Raw genomic sequence first — 24,275 nt, 5'->3', positions numbered from 1 at the left:
CGAGTAGGTGTCAGAAAATATGGACAAGCTGGGCAGTGCAGACAGATAGGTCCAAATGAGAATAGGTGTGCGAGGAGTCAGATAGAATAGTGGGTGCTCCTGTGTTAAGACAGAAGAGGTTTACTTATTTAAGGTCAACCAAGAGGACATCTCCCTGACAGGTCCTGGGAGAACTCCAGAGGGGATGATGCACAGTGAAGTAAGAGTAGCAACAACATAAGAGGTAGCTACCCAGTAAGCTGAAGGACGTCTGCCCTGGTGACATCGAATGAGGGACATAGATGGTACAGATGGAAAAAGTCAGGTGTTGGAGTAAAAGGTGAACTGCAACAGCTTGAAGATGGGTAGTCAGGGAGATGGGCTATGAACATCATCCCGTATGAGCAGCGTGACACCCGCTTGAAATGGAATGCCAACCTGAGGAGGAAGGTCAAAACAAACCGGGAAGACACGTGAAAGCTCAAAGTGGCTGTGAGGTCACAATTTTGTTTCCTGAAGGCAGAGTACACAGGGATGCTGTGGTACTAAAAGCAGTCATAAATCCTTTTTGTGGGTCCAAAGGCTGCAAACGTTCCATTGGAGGAGAGTCATGATGAAGAGGTGAAAGGGCGTCACCTGTCACGTGACAGCCTGTGAGGAGTCACTGCTACAGAGCACAGAAGCAGGAGGATCCTGCTCCATTGGGTCCAAAGTTGCCTCGGCTTGCATGTGCTGTCTGTGGAGTCCAATGCTGAAAAATGGTTGGTGGCGTGCACCGGCCACATGGAGGCTGGCCGGGCTAAGGTATCACGTGGCAACACTATTAAATAGGACCTTCGAGTTCGCAAAGAAAACCATTTGCCTTTAGTGGACTGCTTCGAGCCTTTCTGGTTAGCAGAGGAACACTGGTTTTGTTTGGCTGGAGGGACGGAGGAAGTCTTCACGGGAGTGCTGCTCCTGTCCTTTCCGGCCTACTGGTTGTGTAGCTGGTGGTTTCGCCCCTTGAGGCGAGAGTTTGATGGCTTTTTGCCCAGCTGGAGCGAGGATGGCTATGCTACTTTGAGGCTGGGCGCTTTTACAACCAAAGAGCCAAACTTGAGGCTTTTTTGTTGAGGGTGCTCAACAACCCAGTCACAAACGTTAGTGCACTAATAGCTTAGAAAAAAGGAAGAGGGCAACACCAGAAAGTACTTACAAAGATGGAGATAAACAAAATAAAAGAGTTATATCTTGTTGGACAAGTCCGCCAGTGTAATGGAACGAAGGATACGAGCAGCTGCTCGATAGTCATCAGCTAAAAGTTTCTGTAATGTAGATGGCAGACACAGGACAACACGAGAGTGAATAAAACGGGGACAGGACAACAAAATATGGCGCACCATCAATGGATGACCACAGGGGCACTGCAGGGCGGGGTCACGGGACAACAGGTAGTGGTGGCTAAATCGTCAATGTCCAATCCGCAACCTGGCCAAAATGACCACCTCTCGCTGGGAAGGGCGTGAGGAGGTCGTCCGAGCCATCGGGATCGGTTTGATGGCCCTAAGCTTACTTTAATGGAGAAAGGACCAAGCCTCATGTCACAATGATGAAACGCACCGACAAAGAACCCCACTAACATCACTTGATTGGACACAAAAGGAAGCTGTCTGAGGCAGGAGGACAGCAGGCTTGGCCGCAGCATCAGCAGCTTCATTCCCAGGCACACCAAAGTGGCCAGGAATCCAAAGAACACGAACGCCGGTAGCAGCTAGTGACTGAAGGATGGTTGGCTTTGGGGTTTGATGGGGGCTAAACATCGAGGTCATCAGTCCCCTGTTCCAAACAGACATACTTGTAAAAGGCCTATACAGTAAAAGCGTAACCTCTGCACCCAGAGGGAGAGAACACCAAGGGGTACAGAGCTAAAATGAACACCGAAATAACACAAAATAGAGGACACTTAAAAGGAGCAGAGCAAATAGTTGACTAGAGTAAAACAGACTACAATGGTTGATAGATCAGGTAAAAGGTCAACCACTCAACTACAAACGAAGAACCTCCAGCTGGAAAGCGTTGATAGAGGTACCAACACAACCTGTTACCATAAAAGACACTATTTTGGTATCCACGTCACAATTGGAAGTCGCTGGCATTGGTGTAGCCTGAGAAATCATGTCGGAGCACCCACACTATAGTGAGTGATGAAACCCAGCTGCACGGATAAAACTTAAAACTGAGTCAGCTGTAGAGGCACCGTCACCTAGAATTAAAGGAAGTGCAGCTGGTAAATTAAAGGACTGCTGCAAGGGGGCTAAAAGGGGGCCAGAAGGGGGCAATCCATCGGAAGATGGACCACTGTCAGCCCTGCATCACAGCGACACTTGGGCGGGTTCTCACAGCGAAGGAGATAGCTGTGGGTCAACCGCGTACGTCTAATTCGGAGACGGCAGAGAACAACTGAGTCCCTACGCGTGCTCCTCAAGGATGAGTTCCATACGGTCGTGGACGACTTGACCGTGCGGAGCTTATTTGGCGTGTCCAAGACAGACCATTCAGAGCTCCAGACATGGCGGACCTTGCGATGTAGGGCTGACCGGAGGTCTCTTTCCGCGAGACCAAGCTCCAGGAGTGGCGAAGTAGTGGCGAAGTGGTGGCGAAGTGGTGGCGAAGTGGTGGCGAAGTGGTGGCGAAGTGGTGGCGAAGTGGTGGCGAAGTGGTGGCGAAGTGGTGGCGAAGTGGTGGCGAAGTGGTGGCGAAGTGGTGGCGAAGTGGTGGCGAAGTGGTGGCGAAGTGGTGGCGAAGTGGTGGCGAAGTGGTGGCGAAGTGGTGGCGAAGTGGTGGCGAAGTGGTGGCGAAGTGGTGGCGAAGTGGTGGCGAAGTGGTGGCGAAGTGGTGGCGAAGTGGTGGCGAAGTGGTGGCGAAGTGGTGGCGAAGTGGTGGCGAAGTGGTGGCGAAGTGGTGGCGAAGTGGTGGCGAAGTGGTGGCGAAGTGGTGGCGAAGTGGTGGCGAAGTGGTGGCGAAGTGGTGGCGAAGTGGTGGCGAAGTGGTGGCGAAGTGGTGGCGAAGTGGTGGCGAAGTGGTGGCGAAGTGGTGGCGAAGTGGTGGCGAAGTGGTGGCGAAGTGGTGGCGAAGTGGTGGCGAAGTGGTGGCGAAGTGGTGGCGAAGTGGTGGCGAAGTGGTGGCGAAGTGGTGGCGAAGTGGTGGCGAAGTGGTGGCGAAGTGGTGGCGAAGTGGTGGCGAAGTGGTGGCGAAGTGGTGGCGAAGTGGTGGCGAAGTGGTGGCGAAGTGGTGGCGAAGTGGTGGCGAAGTGGTGGCGAAGTGGTGGCGAAGTGGTGGCGAAGTGGTGGCGAAGTGGTGGCGAAGTGGTGGCGAAGTGGTGGCGAAGTGGTGGCGAAGTGGTGGCGAAGTGGTGGCGAAGTGGTGGCGAAGTGGTGGCGAAGTGGTGGCGAAGTGGTGGCGAAGTGGTGGCGAAGTGGTGGCGAAGTGGTGGCGAAGTGGTGGCGAAGTGGTGGCGAAGTGGTGGCGAAGTGGTGGCGAAGTGGTGGCGAAGTGGTGGCGAAGTGGTGGCGAAGTGGTGGCGAAGTGGTGGCGAAGTGGTGGCGAAGTGGTGGCGAAGTGGTGGCGAAGTGGTGGCGAAGTGGTGGCGAAGTGGTGGCGAAGTGGTGGCGAAGTGGTGGCGAAGTGGTGGCGAAGTGGTGGCGAAGTGGTGGCGAAGTGGTGGCGAAGTGGTGGCGAAGTGGTGGCGAAGTGGTGGCGAAGTGGTGGCGAAGTGGTGGCGAAGTGGTGGCGAAGTGGTGGCGAAGTGGTGGCGAAGTGGTGGCGAAGTGGTGGCGAAGTGGTGGCGAAGTGGTGGCGAAGTGGTGGCGAAGTGGTGGCGAAGTGGTGGCGAAGTGGTGGCGAAGTGGTGGCGAAGTGGTGGCGAAGTGGTGGCGAAGTGGTGGCGAAGTGGTGGCGAAGTGGTGGCGAAGTGGTGGCGAAGTGGTGGCGAAGTGGTGGCGAAGTGGTGGCGAAGTGGTGGCGAAGTGGTGGCGAAGTGGTGGCGAAGTGGTGGCGAAGTGGTGGCGAAGTGGTGGCGAAGTGGTGGCGAAGTGGTGGCGAAGTGGTGGCGAAGTGGTGGCGAAGTGGTGGCGAAGTGGTGGCGAAGTGGTGGCGAAGTGGTGGCGAAGTGGTGGCGAAGTGGTGGCGAAGTGGTGGCGAAGTGGTGGCGAAGTGGTGGCGAAGTGGTGGCGAAGTGGTGGCGAAGTGGTGGCGAAGTGGTGGCGAAGTGGTGGCGAAGTGGTGGCGAAGTGGTGGCGAAGTGGTGGCGAAGTGGTGGCGAAGTGGTGGCCTGCTTGGCAAACCGATCGCCACGTTTGTTTCCTGGAATGCCGATGTGGCCCAGGGCCCACACAAACGTCGCTGAACGACCACACTCGGCGAGAGCGAAAACAGCATCTTTAACACCGCACACCAAAGAGTCCCGAGAAAAACACTGGTCCAGATGAGATTATAGGCGCGAAGAAGAAAGCCTTTACCTGCAGGAGAAAGGTTCTTCAGCATCTTAATATGGACACCATCGGGCCCCGGAGCAGAGGATCGGGACTGGGCGAGCGCACTTTCGAGTTCCTGCACGGTGAAGGTGGCATTGTAACTTTCACGATTCAAAGACTGGAAAGAAGGTGGCCATGCCTCCTCTGCATGTTTTTGGGGGAGGAAGGCAGGGTGGTAATGAGCAGAGCTCGAAACCTCCGCGAAAAAGCGGCCGAAGGCATTTGGGGCATCCTCGCAATCCAAAAGGACTTCATTCGCTACAGTCAGGCCAGAAATCTGGGAGTGGATCTTTGTGCCAGATAGCCGGCGCAGGCCACCCCAGACAACCGAAGAAGGGGTAAAATTGTTGAATGAGGTGGCGATAGCCATCCAGCAAGCCTTTCTGCTTTCTTTGATAACACGCCGACATTGCCACAGAGTCGTTTGTAACTGATACAGTTGGCAATCGTAGGGTGTCGTTGGAAGGTGCATAAAGCACGTCGCCGAACACGAATAGCGTCGCTGCATGCTGTAGTCCACCAGGGGACTGGTACTCGACGTGGAGAAGAGGAAGTACGAGGGATCGAATATGCAGCAGCAGTGAGAATAACGTCCGTGAGGTATGCGACCTGACTATCGCAGCTGGAGAGGTTTTGATCACGGAAGGTCGCTAGGGAGGTGAAAAGCCCCAGTCGGCTTTGGAGATGTTCCAGCTAGTGGTTCAAATGGTTCAAATGGCTCTGAGCACTTTGGGACTTAACATCTGTGGTCATCAGTCCCCTAGAACTTAGAACTACTTAAACCTAACCAACCTAAGGACATCACACACATCCATGCCTGAGGCAGGATTGGAACCTGCGACCGTAGCGGTCACGCGGTTCCAAACTGAAGCGCCTAGAACCGCACAGCGACACCGGCGAGCTCCAGCTAGTGGAACGTGGACAAGGGTGTGATGCAGGAGACATTACGCAGGGAAAATGGTCGCTGGAGTATGTGTCAGAGCATACCACTCGAACAGACGTGCAAGTTGGATAGTGGATATTGAGAGGTCCAAGTGGGAATAGGTATGCGTTGCGTCCGAAAGGAAGCTGGGTTGACCAGTCTTTAAGCAGACTAGATTGAGGTGTTTGAAAAGGTCTGCCAAGAGGGAGCCTCTCGGGCAGGATGCTAGAGAGCCCCAAAGGGGATGGTGGGCATTAAAGTCTCCAATCAACAAAAATGGTGTAGGAAGCTGAGCAATCAGTTGTATCATGTCTGCCCTAGTAAAGGCAGACGATGGAGTGTTAACAGTTCAAATATAAAATGTGAAAGTGGGGAGAGTAATTCGGAAGGCAACCGCCTGCAGATCTGTGTCCAATGTGATTGGATTATAGTAGAAATCATCCAGAAGCAGCAACATGACCCCTCCATGAGCCAGAATACCTGCCACAGGGGGTAGGTCAAAACGCACGGAGGTATAGTGTGCTAGGTCAATACGATCGCATGGGCGTAACTTCGTCTCTTTGAGACCTACGACAAGCGGGCGGTGCATTCGAAGGAGCAATTTTAGTTCCTCTGGGTTGGACCGAATGCCGCGAATATTCCATTGAAGAAGTGCCATTAGGAAAACGAGAAGAAAAAGAAGAAACAAGAAAGGGTCACCTCGACGGCCGGTGAGGTCCTGGCTTCGAGGGGGCACTGCTGCTGCTGCAATCGATAGGAGGTGAGTCATTGTCCATCAACTCCACAGTTGGTGTCTGCCACCTTCCTGAGCTGGTCGGGGGGGGGGGGGGGGGGGGGCAGCTTCCGCCGCCGGTGAAAATGCCATATGATCAGCTACCAGCGGTGCGGCCTGTCGAAACTGAAGATGGCCGGGGGCGGCAACATCTGGGTGGCCGAGGAAAAGAAACTAGCCTCGGCGGAGACGGAGAACTCTTTTTGCTATGAGCTTTCTTTGAAGAACAGTTGATGGCTATGAAGTTTGTGTACGTAAGGAATCTTCGCGTGTCGGTTCTTTTTTTGAAGGTCCGAGCATCAGATTTAGAGGTCCTCCTCTTAGCAGTAACAGGTGATGATATTCGAGCCTTAGGGTTGGTGGGAGGAAGGGGAGACGTTGATCGGGCGATCTTAGCACTGGCCGATCTGACGACCGAATCGCTTAATGTTAGATCGCATGTCTGTGTAGCTACCTCCATGGTAGGCCGAGGAGAGGCGAGAACGGTACCGTATTTCCCTGCCGGAAGCACAGTGGGCTTTCTGCTATTGAACAACTTGCGAGCAGCCGAGGGCAACACCTCTTTCACTCGAATTTCCTGTATACTTTTCCCATCTTTGTAGACGGGGCAGTCGGGGGAGGAGGCGGCATGGTCGCCCATACAGTTGGTGCAACGAGGGGATGGAGATGGACAGTCACCCTGAATGGCGTCCCTGCCACGGGTAACACATTTAGCCGCACGAACAAGACTGCCGTGTATGGTTAAACCGCTGACTGGTGACTCCTCGTAGGGCTGGATACATACAGCCCAACAGAAATGATGTCATAATCCGCTTGAATTCGTGAAGGCAATTGCACATTGTCGAATGTCAGGAATATGGTTCGGGTCGGTATGAGGTCCTTGTCGACCCTTTCCACGACCCGATGGATGGCCGTCACTCCCTGATCAGAGAGGAAAGACAGAATCTCCTCATCGGTTAGTCCGTCGAGTGACGTGGTATACACGACGCCACGCGACGCGACGAATTAAAGGTGCGGTAGGCCTCCTCCCGTACAGGAAATGTGTGCAAGAGAGTGTGTGTATGTAATTTTTGGGCCTGGAAGGCGCTCTCTGTCCCCAACAGCGAGGTACCGTTGTGCAACCAACTACAAGATTTCACTGGTCCTGCAATCGCATCTACACCCTACTGAATGATGATAGGGTTGACTGCTGAGAAATCGTGACAGTCAGATCTTGTGACAACAAGAAACTTCGGTGTTGGTGGTAGAATTTTCTGAACAGGAGTTTCATCTAGCAGCAGTGTGAAGGGGAGGGGAGGTAAGGGGGGGGGAGGATTGGGGACGAGGAGGGATGGGGAAGGGTGGTAGGGCAGCCCGGAAAGGAACAACTGCACTAGCTCGGGGCGCCATGCTCGCCACGCACGTATCCACAAAAGAGGTTTGGACCCCCTTGGGGAGGGGGGGGGGGGGGAATTTAAGGTGGCAGCTCTGCATGTCCCTGTCCTTCATGGGACGAGGGGTAACAAGCAATGGAATATAGGTGCCAGATGGGAGATCTTAGATTTGCGCCTATCCAGTAATTTGCGAATAACTGGGTTACGTACTTTTCTCTTTACCCCGATCTCTTTGACAGCCCGCTAATCGAGATACATGGGACAATCCCAAGAGGCGGCGGCATGGCCGCAACTGCAGTTGATACAGCAGGGAGGAGGAGGTGGACAATTGCTCTCTTATCCATCCCTAGCACTGGTTATGCATCTGGCTGAGTGTTCACATTCTAGAGTGGTTGAAATGATGACACTGGTAGCAGCACATCAGGTTCGGAACATATGCTCCTTTTTGTTTTGTTTTGGTTTTGGGGCGCAAAACTGCTATGGTCATTAGCGCCCGCTCTGTGACTTAGGAAACGGTAAAAAACGAAAATGGAAACCAGCAGCAATGGGAACCAAACTCAAAAAATTGGAGAAACTAAAAACAGAAGGAAAGCTTAAAAATCCACCACAGAAAGGGGTTGGTTGTCCCCAAAAAGAGCTTCAAATGACTGACGTCATCTCACTGGCACAAACTCGAGAACGCGATCGGCTGAGCGCGTGTCATCTGCTAAAATGGACGATATATCAGGCGACAGCTGTAGACGGGCGCGTATCGGAGTAAAATAGGGGCACTCAAAAGGTGTCTTACCGTCCACAGCTGCGAGCAGTGGGGACAGAGTGGGGGAGGATCGCCGCTTAAAAGATGTCGATGGCTAAAAAGACAGTGCCCTATCCGGAGTCTAGTTAAAATTACCTCCTCCCGACGACGCGTTCGGGAGGAAGAGGTCCAAGCACAAGGAAGAGCTTTCACGTCCCGCAATTTATTATGGGGGAAGAGTCGACCAATGTGTGTGCCATAAAAGAACAACACGACGACATAAAGCATTCCGTAGATCGGCGAAGGGAATCGATCGAATAACTGGCCGAAGAAGACAGACTGCAGCCTTGGCCGCTATATCGGCCGCCTCATTTCCACAGATGCCGACGTGTCCTGGGAGCCAGAGGAACGCCACAGAGACGCCCCCCAAGTGGAGCAAGCGCAGGCAGTCCTGAATCCGGTGGACCAGAGGGTGGACAGGGTACAGATCTTGGAGACAGGAGAGAGCTGAGAGAATCTGAACAGATAACAATGTATCCGCTGATGGCGACGGATGTATTGGACAGCCTGGAGAACAGCGTAAAGCTCCGCAGTATAAACCGAACACTGGTCGGGAAGCCGAAATCGATTTTGAGTGTCGCCAACAATATAGGCACTCCCTACACCAAACCATGTTTTTGAGCCATCAGTGTAAATAAATGTGGATTCCTTCATTTGTGCACATAGAGCAGAAAATGGCAGACGATAAACAAGTGAAGGGGTACCATCCTTGGGAAATTTACAAAGGTCACGGAGCAGGCAGATCCGGGGACGGAGCAAAGGCGGTGCTGTACCCCAAGTTGTCAAGAAGGTTTTAGGAAAGCGGAAGGAAAGAGAATGGAGCAGTTGACGGAAGCGGGCTCCCAGTGGTAGTAGGGAGGAAGGGCGGCCTGCATACCCTACATCCAAGGAGGTGTCGAAAAAATGTCATGGGCCGGATTAGCAGGCATGGAAGACAGATGGCTAGCATAACGACTCAGAAGGACTGCTCGCCGATTGGACAGCGGAGGTTCAGCTGTCTCGGCATAAAGGCTTTCCACAGGGCTGGTGTAAAAAGCTCCAGACACTAAACGTAATCCACGGTGGTGGATAGAGTCGAGACGCCGAAGAATAGACGGCCGAGCAGAGGAGTAAACTATGCTTCCATAGTCCAATTTCGAGCGCACTAAGGCGCGATAGAGGCGGAGAAGGACCACTCGGTCCGCTCCCCAGGAGGTACCATTCAGGACACGGAGGGTGTTGAGGGATCGCAGACAGCGAGCCGAAAGATAGGAAACATGGGAGGACCAGCACAGTTTTCTGTCAAACATAAGACCCGAGAATTTAGCGACGTCCGAAAACGGAAGGTTGACAGGTCATAGATGTAAGGAGGTTGGAAGAAACTCCTTACGACGACAAAAAATTGACACAAACGGTCTTACTGGGAGAAAAGCGGAAGCCGGTTTCGATGCTCCAAGAGTGGAGGCGATCGAGACAGCCTTAAAGACGTCGTTCAAGAACGCTGGTCCGCAAAATCGTCCACAAAGAGGGAGCCAGAGACATCGGGAAGGAAGCAGTCCATAATTGGATTTATGGCAATGGCAAACAGTACAAAACTCAGCACGGAGCCCTGGGGTACCCCGTTTTCTTGGGAGAAAGTACGGGAGAGAGTAGTGTTCACCCGCACTTTAAATGTGCGTTCTGCCATAAATTCGCGAAGAAAACTGGGGCAACAGACCGCGAAAGCCCCAAGAGAACAGCGTTCGGAGGATGCCTGTCCTCCAACAGGTATCGTATGCTCTTTCCAGATCAAAAAATATTGCTACTGTTTGGCGTTTCCGGAGAAAATTGTTCATGATGTAAGTGGAGAGAGCAACAAGATGGTCAACTCCAGAACGATGCTTTCGGAAACCGCATTGGGCAGGTGTTAAAAGACTTCGGGACTCCAGCCACCAAGCTAAATGGTAATTCACCATACGCTTCAAAACCTTACATACACTACTCTTGAGAGAAATTGGGCGATAGCTAGAGGGGAGATGTTTGTCCTTTCCAGAATTCGGAACAGGAACGACGATAGCTTCCCGCCATCGTCTGGGAAAAGTACTGTCAGTCCAAATTCGATTATAAAGGCGAAGGAGGTAACGCAGACTATGGTATGACAAATGCAGCAATATTTGGCTGTGGATACCATCCGGTCCTGGGGCGGGGGAGCGAGAAGAATAGAGTGCATGTTAGAGTTCCCGCATGAAGAAAACAGTATTGTAGCTTTCGCGATTGTGAGAGGAGAAAGCAAGAGGTCCCACTTCCGCTGCACGTTTCTTCGGGAGAAACGCTGGCGGGTAATTTGAAGAGCTCGAAATCTCAGCAAAGTGTTGACCCAATGAGTTAGAAATTGCGACGGGGTCCACTAACGTACCATGCGCGACAGTGAGCCCAGAGACCGGGGAGAAACTAGGCGCGCCTGATAACCGTCGAATCCGACTCCAATCTTCGGAGGAGGGAGTGAAGGTGTTAAGTAAGCTAGTAAAGAATTTCCAGCTTGCCTTCTTGCTATCGCGGATGACACGACGGCACCGCGCACGGAACTGCTTACAGCGGATACAGTTGGCCAAAGTAGGATAGTGGCGGAAAACGCGAAGAGCACGTCGCCGCTCACATATTGCGTCACGGCATGCCTCCTTCCACCAAGGAACTGGGGGGCGCCGGGGCAATTCGGAGGTGCGAGGTATTGAACGTTCCGCAGCTGTAAGAATAACGTCGGTAATTTAAGTGACCTCATCGTCGACGCTAGAAAAGTGACGGTCATCGAATGTCGCTAGAGACGAAAAAATTGTCCAATCGGCCTGGACAAACTTCCAGCGTCGCGGGCGCATATATGGCAGTTCAGGCTGCAGTCTAAGGACACATGGAAAGTGGTCACTCGAGTGTGTATCATCAAGGGCGAACCAGTCGAAGCGCCGAGCTAGCAGAACAGTACCGACCGAAAGGTCCAAATGAGAGAAAGTTGTCGTGGAGGCAGACAAAAATGTAGGGACCCCAGTGTTGAAGCAAACAAGATCCGCTTGGTGGAAGACGTCTACCGATAGTGAGCCACACAGACATGGATGTGGAGATCCCCAAAGCGGGTGGTGGGTATTGAAGTCCCCAACCAGCAAATAGGGGGGTGGAAGCTGACCGAGAAGATGGAGATCAGCTCGTGCCATTGGTGTGGACGATGGAATGTATGCAGTACGAAGAGAGAAGGTGTATCCAGAAAGGACAGACGGACAGCGACAGCTTGGAAGGAAGTGTTTAAGGGGATTGGGTAATGGACAATACCATGGAGAAGAATCATGAGTCCATGTGCTGGAGTGCCTTCAACAGAGGGGAGATGAAATCTGACTGAAAATGAGGGAAAACAAAGCGATCGTGGGGACGCAACTTCGTTTCCTGAAGACAGAAGATGACCGGCGAGTAGGATCGTAAGAGGATCGACAATTCATCCCGATTAGGCCGAATGCCGCGGATATTCCAGTGGATAATTGACATAGGGTGGACAGAAAATGGAAGAATGTGACCAAGGTTGCTGTCAACTCATCGACTGCTCAGAGCTTGCGACCGACAGCATGGAATGGCACTCAGCCGAAGGCAGAAGATCCTGATCCATAGGTTGTTCAGGAGCAGCTCCTGCCACCAGCGATCGGCCGGTTGATCGGCCGCCAGCAGTGCGCCTCGGCGACACAGAAGACGGCCGAGGGCGATTTCCGCCAGGTGGTGCTGTAGATGAGACACGCCCTGGCAGGAGAAGGAGAGGAACTGGGTTTCTTATTAGCCTTCTTGGAAACGATGTTTAGATGAAGGAGGAACCGATGGTTGTGAAGTTGGGGTACGTAAAAAATCTTCACGAGTATGCTCTTTTTTCGAAGTCTTTGTGTCTGCCTTTTGGGCTCGAGATTCAGCAGAACCCGATGAAGGGTGAGCCATAGAGTGAGCAGGCGAAAGTGGTGAGGTTGAATGGGCGATCTTTGCGCTGGCCGATCTGACGACCGTGGCACTAAAGGTGAGATCACAAGTCTGCGTGGCCGCCTCCTTTGTTGGCCGAGGAGAAGCAAGGACAGTGCTGTATTTTCCTGTCTGAGGCACGGTGGTCTTTCGACTGGCGAATAATTTTCGAGCAGCAAAGGTCGACACCCTTTCCTTCACTCTGATTTCATGAATGAGCTTTTCGTCTTTAAAAATGGGGCAATCTCGAGAGGAAGCAGCGTGGTCACCCATACAGTTGATGCAACGAGGGGATGGAGGTGGACAAGCACCCTCATGGGTATCCTTGTCACACGTAAAATTTGGCCGGGTTGGAACAGGACTGGCTGGTGTGATTGAACCGCTGGCACCGATAGCAACGCGTAGGGTTTGGGACATAGGGGCGAATGGAAATTATCTCATAGCCTGCTTTGATTTTCGATGGGAGTTGAACTTTGTCAAATGTCAAGAAGACAGTACAGGTTGGAATGATGTTCGTGTCAACCCTTTTCATGACTATGAACAGCTGTTACGCCCTGGTCAGACAGGTAGTGTTTTATTTCCTCGTCGGACAATCCGTCGAGGGAGCGTGTATAAACGACCCCACGTGAGGGATTTAAAGTGCGGTGTGGTTCCACACGGACAGGGTAGGTGTGGAGCAGTGAAGAACGCAGCAATTTTTGTGCCTGGAGGGCACTGACTGTTTCTAACAACAAGGTACCATTTCGTAATCTGGAACAAGACTTTACAGGACCTGCAATTGCGTCGACGCCTTTCTGAATAATGAAATGTTTGAGCGTGGAGAAGTCGTGACCTTCGTCAGACCGAGAAACAACAAGGAACTGTGGCAAAGATAGGACTGTCTGTGGCTGAGACTCATTGAAGTTATGCTTGTGAGCGGACATAGTAGAAGATGAGGAAACCATTGCGAAAGTATCCCCCATGATTACCGGCGTCTCCGATGGCACGCTCCTCCCTTGTGGGGACCCTCTCTGAGGGCACTCCCACCTTAGGTGATTGTTCACACCTCAGGCACACCTCCCGACAAACGGACAGAGGGACCAATCGGCACTTTCGGAAGGTATCAGCTTGGGTAATCACCCCTCCGTTGGCCTGGCCATTACCAGGGGTACGTACGTGTCCTACCTGTCTACCCGGGGTGGGGAATTACGCGTTACCCCGTCACCAGCTACACATGGAAACACATACGTCGGCCTTCAGACACGCACAGGGAGGAAAGAAGAGAAAGGGAAGAAGCAAAGGAAAGGAAGGAAGAGAGGTCTCAAACGCCGCAGCAGAGAAAAGGGCAAAGTGAAGAGGTAAGGAAAAGAGAAGGACAAAGGAAGGACGGAGACGTGCAAGCGGAGAAAGTGAAGAATGTGTCACAGTTTCAAGCGTCCATCTCCGGATGTAGGCACAAAGCGTACTCCCAGAGGGGGAGAAAGGGAAGGAACGAGGTGGCGGAGCCGGGGGGGGGGGGGGCGAAGATGGGGGATGGGGAAGAATGCGGAAAAGGAAGGTACGCAGCCCGGAAAGGAAGGAGGGCCACATTAGCTCGGGGTCCCGTGCTCGCTACGCACGTATCCACAAAAGAGTTGTGGACCCCCTGGGGGGGAACGTATTCTCTGACAATTTCATAGCCTGCTTTGGTCATCGACAGAAGCAACAGAAGCACCACTATCAAAGGTGAGAGAGAGTTTGGGTGGGCACTAAGGAGGAATCTAACATTTCATCATCCGATGAACTGCAATGACAGCCTGATCAGAGAGGTAAGACAGGATTTCGGCCTTGGTTAGACTGTCAAGCAGCCTAGTGTAAGTAACATCACAGGAAGCATTCGGAGTTCTATGGGCGTTGACACACACATGGGAGCCGTGGAGAAGCAAGGTGGCAAGCAGCTGAGCTTGAGAATCAGAAGTAGTCTCCAAAAGCAAAGTGCCATTCCGTAAAGAAGAGCAGGATTTCACAGGGCCGGCAACTGTATCAATACCATTCTTAATAATAAACGGATTGACTGTGGTGAAGGACTGACCATCTTCAGTACGCAATGCCACAAGGAACCGGGGTGCAGTGGGAAGGGTCTTCGAATCAGTAGCCTCATTACATTTACGTCTCGTCGACATCGATGGAGAGAACGATTGACTCATCATCAGAAAGTCTCCCATGATTGCCAGGCTCTCCGATGGCGCACTCCTTCCAACTGGGGGCCGCCTTCGGTAATTGTTCACACCTCAGGTCACATCTCCCGAACACCTGACAGAGGGAACAATTGGAAATTTGGGAAGGTTTCAGCTCAAGCAATCACCCCTACCTGGGCCTGGCCTGTACCAGGAGGTACAGGAAAACCCTATCTGTCGACCCTGGGCTGGGAATTATGCATTACCCAGTCACCTGCTATGCATCAGACACTTGCTCTGGCTTTCAGGATCGCACAGGGAGGAAGAAGAAAAAGAGGAACCTGAAACGCCAAAGCAGAGGAATGAGAGAAGGGAAGCAAAGAATGGAAAAGGAAACGAAAAACAGTGGTGAGACTGTTCTTGTGAGCGACACACAATGTGGAACATCCCGAGACATGTTCCACAAGGGAGGGGAATAAGAACAGCTAGAGGATAGACGTGCAGCACAGAAGGGAAAAATACTGTAAAGGCTGGGGCCCCATGGTAGTCAAGCATGAACCCGCCAAACAGTGGCCAGCCCCCTGGGGGGTTGTCTAAGTGCCAGATGGTAAAAAACAGGACTTTCGATGAGGACGTTATGAACAGCCTGCTCATCATGATGCATGGGAAATTCTTGGACTGAGGCTGCATGGTTGCCATAGCAACTGACACAGTGGGGAGGGGGGGAGGGGGGAGGGGGGAGGAGGAGGAGGAGGAGGAGGAGGAGGAGGGGGGCAATTTCCCTCCCGAGCAGCCCTATTGAAGTAACACATTTGGCTAGGTTTCAACAAGACATTCGAGTGTGACACAGGTAGCAGTGCTTCAGGTTTAGAACGTACAGTTGGGCCGTGACGGCTCTATAGCCTGCTTTGATCTTTGGTGGAAGGACCACTGTCAGACGTCAGAAAAACAGTCCGTGAAGCCACTAAGGATGCATCAACGTCTTTCATGACTGATGGACTGCAATGATATCCTGATCAGAGATGTCATTTTCGATTTCTCACTTGGTCACACCATTGAGCAGCTTTGAGTAAATAACATCAAGCGAAGAATTCAGCATTCGATGGGCCTCAACATGAACACGACAGCCACGGAGGAGCAAAGTTGCAAGCAGTTGGTGGGCTTGAGAAACAAAATAAGTCTCCAAAAGCGAAATACCACTGCATAAATGAGAGCAAGATTTCATGGGTCTGGCAACTGCAATCAACTTTTTCAGAATAATAAATGGGTTAACTGTAGCAAAGGCCTGACATCCTCAGTATGTGGTACCATGAGGAGTTTATGTGCAGCTGGCACAGTCTTGGAATCTTTAGCCTCATCCTGTTTATGTTTAGCAGACAGACAGATGTGATTGGCTCATTGCAAGAAAATTCCCATCATTGCCAGGATCTCCAATGTCGCGCTCCTTCCAACTGGCGGTTTCACTCCGAGAGTGTCTGACTTGCCTTATGTTATTGTTCATACCTCAAGGTCACATCTCCTCAACACCTGACAGAAGGACCAATTCGCAGTCAGAGAAGGTAAAAGCTCAAGCCATCACCTATACCCGGTCCTAGCCTGTATCGAGCTTTTTTTTGTGGTTTTAGGGCGCACAACTTCAACGGTCATTAGCTCCCAGACTACGTTAGGAATGCACCGAGAGTCACAAGTTTAAAACAGCAACGAAACGGAAAACACGATAAAAGACAGACTGACAGGCATAGGATTAAAAAAAAGAAAACAGCATACTCAAATGTCCTGAGAGAGGGTTGTCAAATTGATAAAATGAAGAACGCGAGCAGCTGCTCGTGGGTCATCCGCTAAAATGGCATCTAGAGTACGTGGCAGGCCAAGATCAAGACGCAGGGTGTTAAAATCCGGACAGGACGTTAAAATGTGGCGGACCGTCAGCAATTGCCCACATGGGCAGAACGGCGCCGGCGCAGCCGTCAGCAGATGGCGATGGCTGAACCGGCAGTGTCCAATTCGTAACCGGGCCAAAACTACCTCCTCCCGCCGAGAAGGGCGTGAGGAGGACGTCCAAGCCACGGGAAGAGCTTTCAAGGCCCGAAGCTTGTTGTCTGGAAGTGCAGCCCAATCGGCATGCCACAGCGATAAAATGCACCGACAAATGACCTTGCTACAATCTGACGAAGGGACACAACAAGAAGCTGTCCGAGGCTGGAGGACCGCAACCTTGGCCGCGGCATCTGCAGCTTCGTTCCCAGGGATACCGACATGGCCAGGAACCCACATAAAGCTAACCGGAGAACCGACGTCCACCAGCTGCTGAAGAGAGCGTTGGATCCGGTGCACGAAAGGGTGAACCGGGTACGGATCACCGAGGCTCTGGATAGCGCTCAGGGAATCTGAGCAGATGACATATGCAGAATGTCGGTGGCGGCAGATGTAAAGGACAGCCTGGTAGAGGGCAAAGAGCTCAGCTGTGAAGACCGAACAATGGCCGTGGAGCCGATATTGGAAACTTTGTGCCCTGACAATAAAAGAACACCCGACCTCGTCATTGGTCTTAGAGCCATCTGTATAAATGAAGGTCATATTAATGAACTTCGAACGAAGTTCGACAAAACGGGAGTGGTAGACTGAACCGGGGGTAACCTCCTTCGGAAGCGAGCAGAGGGCAAGGTGGACGCGAACGTGAGCCTGGAGCCAAGGTGGCGTGTGACTCTCGCCCACTCGAAAGGTTGCAGGGAGTGAAAAATTAAGGTGTTGAAGGAGGCGACGAAAGCGAACTCCAGGGGGTAGCAGGGCAGACATACAACCCGTATTGACGGTCGAGAGAGTCGTCAAAAAAGGAACGATAAGACGGGTGGTCGGGCATTGACAGTAGCCGACAGGCATACCGACAGAGCAGTATATCGCGCCGGTAGGTGAGTGGCAACTCACCAGCGTCAGCATGAAGACTCTCGACGGGACTAGTATAAAACGCTCCGATCGCAAGTCGTAAACCCCGATGTTGTATGGAGTTGAGGCGGCGTAAGATGGATGGCCGTGCAAAGGAGTATACGAAGCTCCCATAATCCAGCTTGGAGCGGACGATCGACCGATATAGGCGAAGTAGGACGGTTCGATCCGCTCCCCACGACATACCACTGAGAACACGGAGGACATTTAGAGGACGGGTACAACGGGCAGCCAAATATGACATGTGGAGACCAACTAAGTTTCCTGTCAAATGTAAGACCTAAAAATTTTGTTGTCTCCACGAATGGGAGAGCAACGGGACCGAGTCGTAAAGACGGTGGGAGAAACTCTTTGTAGCGCCAGAAGTTAATACAGACTGTCTTCTCGGCAGAAAAACGGAAGCCATTGGCGACACTCTAGGAGTAAAGACGGTCAAGAGAACGCTGAAGACAGCGCTCCAGGAAACACGTACGCTGCGCGCTGCAATAGATGGTAAAATCGTCCACGAAAAGGGAGCCTGATACATCAGCTGGGAGGCAATCCATTATTGGATTGATCGCTATGGCGAAGAGAGCGACGCTCAAAACTGAGCCCTGTGGCACCCCATTCTCCTGGCGAAAGGTGTCTGACAGGACAGAACCCACACGTACCCGAAACTGTCGATCCATTAAAAAGGAACGAATAAAAAGAGGGAGGCGACCGCGAAGGCCCCATGTATGCATGGTGCGGAGAATGCCCGCCCTCCAACAGGTGTCGTAAGCCTTCTCCAAATCGAAGAACACAGCCGCGGTCGGGCGCTTCCGCAAGAAGTTATTCATAATGAAGGTCGACAAGGTAACCAGATGGTCAACAGCAGAGCGGCGCCTACGAAATCCACATTGTACATTGGTAAGTAGGCGTCGAGACTCGAGCAGCCAAACCAATCGAGAGTTAACCATTCGCTCCATCACTTTACAGACACAGCTGGTAAGCGAGATGGGTCGATAACTGGAAGGCAAGTGCTTGTCCTTCCCCGGCTTAGGAATCGGGACAACAATAGACTCGCGCCCGCATGCGGGAACATGTCCCTCAATCCAGATGCGATTGTAAGTACGAAGAAGAAAACCTTTACCCGCAGGAGAAAGGTTCTTCAGCATCTGAATATGAATAGAATCAGGCCCTGGAGCGGAGGACCGTGATCGGCCAAGTGCGTTTTCGAGTTCCCGCATGGTGAATGGGGCATTATAACTTTCACGATTCGAGGAGCGGAAGTTAGGTGGCCTAGCCTCCTCTGCCTGTTTGCGGGGGAGGAAGGCAGGGTGGTAATGAGCGGAGCTCGAAACCTCTGCAAAAAAGCGGCCGAAGGCATTGGAGACAGCCTCAGGGGCCACAAGGACGTCATTCGCGACCGTCAAGCCAGAAACTGGTGAGTGGACCTTAGTGCCAGATAGCCGGCGCAGGCTACCCCAGACAACAGAAGGAGTAAAACTGTTGAAGGTGCTTGTGAAAGCAGGCCAGCTGGCTTTCTTGCTTTCTTTAATAATACGACGACACTGTGCACGTAATCGTTTATAATTGATACAATTCGCCACTGTAGGGTGGCGTTTAAAGGTGCGTAAAGCACGTCGACGAGCACGTAAAGCGTCTACATGCTGCGGTCCACCAGGGGACCGGTACGCGACGTGGAGAAGTAGTAGGGTGAGGGATGGAATGTTCAGCAGCAGTGAGAATGACTTCCGTGAGGTGTGCGACCTGACTATCGCAGCTTGTGAAGGTTTGATCCTGAAAGGTCGCCCTGGAAGAGAACAGCCCCCAGTCTGCTTTGGAGATGGTCCAACTAGATGAGCACGGAGAAGGGGTATGCTGCAGGAGATGGATAACACACGGGAAGTGGTCGCTCGAATTTGTATCAGAAAGTGCATACCACTCAAACCGGCGTGCAAGTTGGGGAGTACATATAGAGAGGTCTAAATGGGAATAGGTGTGAGATGTGTCCGAAAGAAAAGTAGGGGCGCCAGTATTGAGGCAGACAAGATTGAGCTGGTTGAAAAGGTCTGCTAACAGGGAGCCCCTGGGGGCAGGATGCTGGAGAGCCCCAAAGGGGATGGTGGGTATTGAAGTCTCCAGTTAACAAAAATGGTGCAGGTAGCTGAGCAATAAGTTGCATCATGTCTGCCCTGGTAACGGCAGACGACGATGGCGTGTAAACGGTAGTAATGGAAAATGGAAAAGTGGGGAGAGTAATGCGGATGGCAACTGCCTGCAGGCCGGTGTGCAACGTGATGGGATCGTAGTAAATATCAACCCGGACCAGCAACATAACCCCTCCATGAGCCGGGATACCTACCACAGGGGGTAGGTCAAAACGCACAGAGGTGTAGTGTGCCAAGGCAATTTGATCGCATGGGCGTAGCTTCGTTTCCTGGAGGGCTACGACGAGCGGACGGTACAAGCGGAGCAGCAACTTCAAGTCCTCTCGGTTGGAGCGAATGCTGCGAATATTCCAGTGAATAAGTGCCATCGTAAGAAAAAAAGGAAGATGAAAGAAGGGGTCACCTCGAAGGCCGCTGAGGGCCTGGCTTCGAGCGAGCACTGCCGCCGCTATCAGTAGGCGGACAGTCATCGTCCATTGGGTCTATAGGTTCATCGGCCATCTTGGAAAGATGGCCGGGAGGGGGAGATTCCTCCGCCGGTGAACGGCCAGATGTTCGGCTACCAGCGGTGTGGCCAGGCGAAACGGATGACGGCCTGGGGTGGCAACCGCTAGGTGGCGCAGGAGAAGAAATGCGCCGTGACGGAGAAGGAGAACTGTGCTTCCTATGAGCCATCTTGGAAGGTCGTTTGGTGGAAGTACCGGTCGAAGGCTGGGAGGTCGAGGTACGTAGGAAGACTGCACAGGACGGTTCCTTCTTGAAGGCCCATGCATCTGACTTCTGGGTCTTCGTCTTAGCAGAAGCTGATGAAGGGGCTGGTGTCTGTGGGGTGATGGGACGAAGAGGAGACGTCGACCGCGCGATTTTAGCTCTGGCCGAACGGACGACCGTGGTGCTGAAGGTCAGATCGCATGTCTGTGTTGCCACCTCCCTGGTAGTCCGAGGAGAGGCGAGGACAGTACTGTATTTCCCCGCTGGGAGCAGCGTGGGCTTCCTACTAGCCAATAGCTTGCGAGCAGCCGAGGTGGACACTTTCTCTTTGACCCGAATTTCTTGGATACAGCGTTCTTCCTTATAGACAGGACAGTCGCGGGAGGATGCGGCATGGTCACCCTGACAGTTCACACAACGAGGAGACGGAGGTGGACAGTCACCCTCAAGGGCATCCCTGCCGCAAGTGACATTTAGCCGTATTGGAACAAGACTGTCGAGTGTGATCGAAACGCTGACACTGGTAGCAGCGCGTAGGTGTCGGGACATAGGGGCGAACAGAAATAACCTCGTAGCCCGCCTTGATGCACGATGGCAGCTTAACACTATCAAAGGTCAAGAAAAGTGTCCGGGTCGCTACAAGGTCATTGTTGACCTTTTTCATGACCCTATGGACAGCCGTCACGCCCTGCTCAGCGAGGAAAGATTGAATCTCCTCGTCACTCAATCCGTCGAGGGATCTAGTATAGACCACACCACGAGACGAATTCAAAGTTCGGTGAGCCTCCACCCGGACAGGGAACGTGTACAGGAGTGTGGCCCGAAGCAGTTTTTGTGCCTGAAAGGCGCTCTCAGTTTCTAGTAATAAGGTACCGTTACGCAACCTGGTACAAGATTTGACAGATCCGGCTATGGCATCTACGCCCTTCTGGATAACGAAAGGGTTGACAGAGGAAAAATCCTTTCCGTCCTCAGATCGAGAAATGACGAGGAACTGTGGGGCAGGCGGTAGTACGTTTGTCACTGGTGGCTGGTCAAGTTTCCGTTTTTGGGCAGAAGTCGAGAGAGATGGAGTGAAATCCATTGCGGAGGAATCCCCCATGATTGCCAGCGTCTCCGATGGCGCGCTCCTTCCTTGTGGGGACCCTCTCAGAGGGCACTCCCATCTTAGGTGAATGTTTACACCTCAGGTCACACCTCCCGAGAAACGGACGGAGGGACCAATCGGCACTTTCGGAAGGTATCAGCTCGGGTAATCACCCCTCCCTGGTCGTGGCCTTTACCAGGGGGTATGTGCGTGCCTTACATGTCTACCCAGGGCAGGGAATTACGCGTTACCCCATCACCGGCTACGCGTGCGAACGCGTGGGTCGGCCTTCAGGCGCGCACATGGAGGAAGGAAGAAGAGGAAAAAAGAGAGAGAGAGAGAGAGAGAGAGAGAGAGAGAGAACAGATTGTCTCAAATGCCAAGGCGGAGACCAGAGAAGGCAAGGAGAAGGAGGCAAGGGAAAGAGTAAGGAAGACAGTGAGGTGGAGAAGAGGAAAGAAAGGAACCAACCAAAGGAAGGAAGAAAGAAACGAGAAGTGAAAAAGCAAAATGACCGCAAATAGAGGTCGTGGAACCGTCCGTCTCCGGATGCAGGCGCTAACTACCCCCTTGACGGGGGAGGGACTCCTTTTAGTCACCTCTTACGACAGGCAGGAATAACTCGGGCCTATTCTAATTCCCGGACCCGCAGGGGTGGTATCGAGCGTGAGGGTGGCGGGGGGGGGGGGGGGGGATATGTACGTGCTAACCCTACCTGGCGACCTGGAGCTGGGAATTACACGTTACCCAGTCAACTGTTAGGCGGCAGACGCGTTCGCCAGCCTTCAGGAGCTCACAGGGCGAAGAATAAATAGAGGAACGTCGGACGCCAAGGCGGAGGAAAGATAGATGCAGAAGAAAGAAAGAAAAGAAAGAAAAATGGAGGGACTGTTCTGGTGTCAGGATACTGAAAATTCTTAACACATTCCCAAAAATATCCAAGACATATTCAACAAGGGCGAGGAAATATAGGAGGATGTTAGACATGCAGCACGGAGTGTAGAAGATACTGCTAAGACGGGGGTCCCGTGTTAGCCGAGCACAAAGTCTCCAAAACATGAGAGCCACCTGAGGGAATCATTTTGAATGTGCTGTACTGTTTGTAAGCTGTAATTATAGCATCACTTTGTGTAACTGCGAGTACTGCACGTAAAAATTACCTGCACTGAGATTTATCTATTTTTAGTTTCAGGCATGGAATTCGAACCTCCACTCAATAGTTTCTGAAATTCAAGGAAACCCCAGATATATTTTATCTTTTTGTAGTCGCTTTGAAGAAGTTCCTTTAGAAGAAAGATTAAGGAAAGGCAAACCTACGCTTCTAGCATTTGTAGGCATAGAGAAAGCTTTTGACAATGTTGACTGGAATACTTTCTTTCAAATCCTAAAGGTGGCAGGGGTAAAATACAGGGAGCGAAAGGCTATTTACAATTTGTACAGAAACCAGATGGCAGTTATAAGAGTCGAGGGACATGAGCAAGCAGTAAAGGAAACAAAAGAAAAATTTGGAGCAGGTATTAAAATCCATGGAGAAGAAATAACTTTGAGGTTCGCTGATGACACTGTAATTCTGTCAGAGACAGCAAAGGACTTGGAAGAGCAGTTGGATGGAATGGACAGTGTCTTGAAAGGAGGATATAAGATGAACATCAACAAAAGCAAAACGAGGATAATGGAAAGTAGTCGAATTAAGTCGGGTGATGCTGAGGGAATTAGATTATGAAATGAGACACTTAAAGTAGTAAAGGGGTTTTGCTATTTGGGGAGCAAAATAAGTGATGACGGTCGAAGTAGAGAGGATATCAAATGTAGACTGGCAATGGCAAGGAAAGCGTTTCTGAAGAAGAGAAATTTGTTAACATTGAGTATTGATTTAAGTGTCAGGAAGTCGTTTCTGAAAGTATTTGTATGGAGTGTAGCCATGGAAGTGAAACATGGACGATAAACAGTTTGGACAAGAAGAGAATACAAGCTTTCGAAATGTGGTGCTACAGAAGAATGCTGAAGATTAGATGGGTAGATCACATAACTAATGAGGAAGTATTGAATAGGATTGGGGAGAAGAAGTTTGTGGCACAACTTTACCAGAAGAAGGGATCGGTTGGTAGGACATATTCTGACGCATCAAGGGATCACCAATTTAGTATTGGAGGGCAGCGTGGAGGGTAAAAATCGTAGAGGGAGACCAAGAGATGAATACACTAAAGCAGATTCAGAAGGATGTAGGTTGCGGTAAGTACTGGGACATGAAGCTTGCACAGGATAGAGTAGCATGGAGAGCTGCATCAAACCAGTCTCAGGAGTGAAGACCACCACAACAACAACAACAACAACAGTCGCTTTGTTCTGGGTGGCAGAGCCACAGCTTAACAAGTGATGTCGGATGTTATTTGAAATGGCTGAATAAAAGCAAAAAAGGTATGTTTGAACTATAATACAAAGCAAACGATATTGGCCGACTTCAATATGGTCGACTTTACTGTCAGCATATTGTTACTCATAAACGAATGTTCACCGTGTCAGCTGAAACTTTCAGACCGCCACTTGCCGCCCCCCGTCACTCTGCTAGGAGCTGTCGAAACTCGGCAAACCTGCCACCCAAATCTGAGGCACCCGCTTTCTCCGAATGTTTGCTTGCAACATCCTTCTGATTTTCACGAAACCCTACATATTAATTACGAAGGGTATCTCTGATCAAATCATTTTTACAATTTCGAATGGCACTCAAGGTCAATTTCAGCATGATGCAGTGGATCGTAATTCAATTCGAGGACCCTAAGACTGCAGATTCCATTCGCATGCAGATCATGTTTATAATACACAAGCTTAGCGCCTGGTGTTTCCCTCGTGTAGACTGAATGGTCTGCACAAAGTTTTATTTTCCTTTAATAGGATTTTTATTGCAACACCTACATTTTTCGCTCTAGTTAGGGCCGTAGACGCATGATCTTTTCCGAAAGTATAAGTACTTCAAA

The 24,275-nt window shown here is 51.6% G+C and overlaps 1 protein-coding gene across 2 annotated transcripts in view; it reads right to left on the bottom strand.

Moving 5' to 3' along the window:
* The window catches only part of LOC126235666 (ATP-binding cassette subfamily C member 4-like), a 297,379-nt gene that overhangs the window by 234,902 nt on the left and 38,202 nt on the right, over positions 1–24,275 (bottom strand). The window lies entirely within an intron of this gene.

Source organism: Schistocerca nitens, chromosome 2, assembly GCF_023898315.1.
Source record: "Schistocerca nitens isolate TAMUIC-IGC-003100 chromosome 2, iqSchNite1.1, whole genome shotgun sequence".
NCBI classification, from domain to species: Eukaryota; Metazoa; Arthropoda; class Insecta; order Orthoptera; family Acrididae; genus Schistocerca; species Schistocerca nitens.
This window is presented reverse-complemented; position numbering and strand designations above follow the sequence as displayed.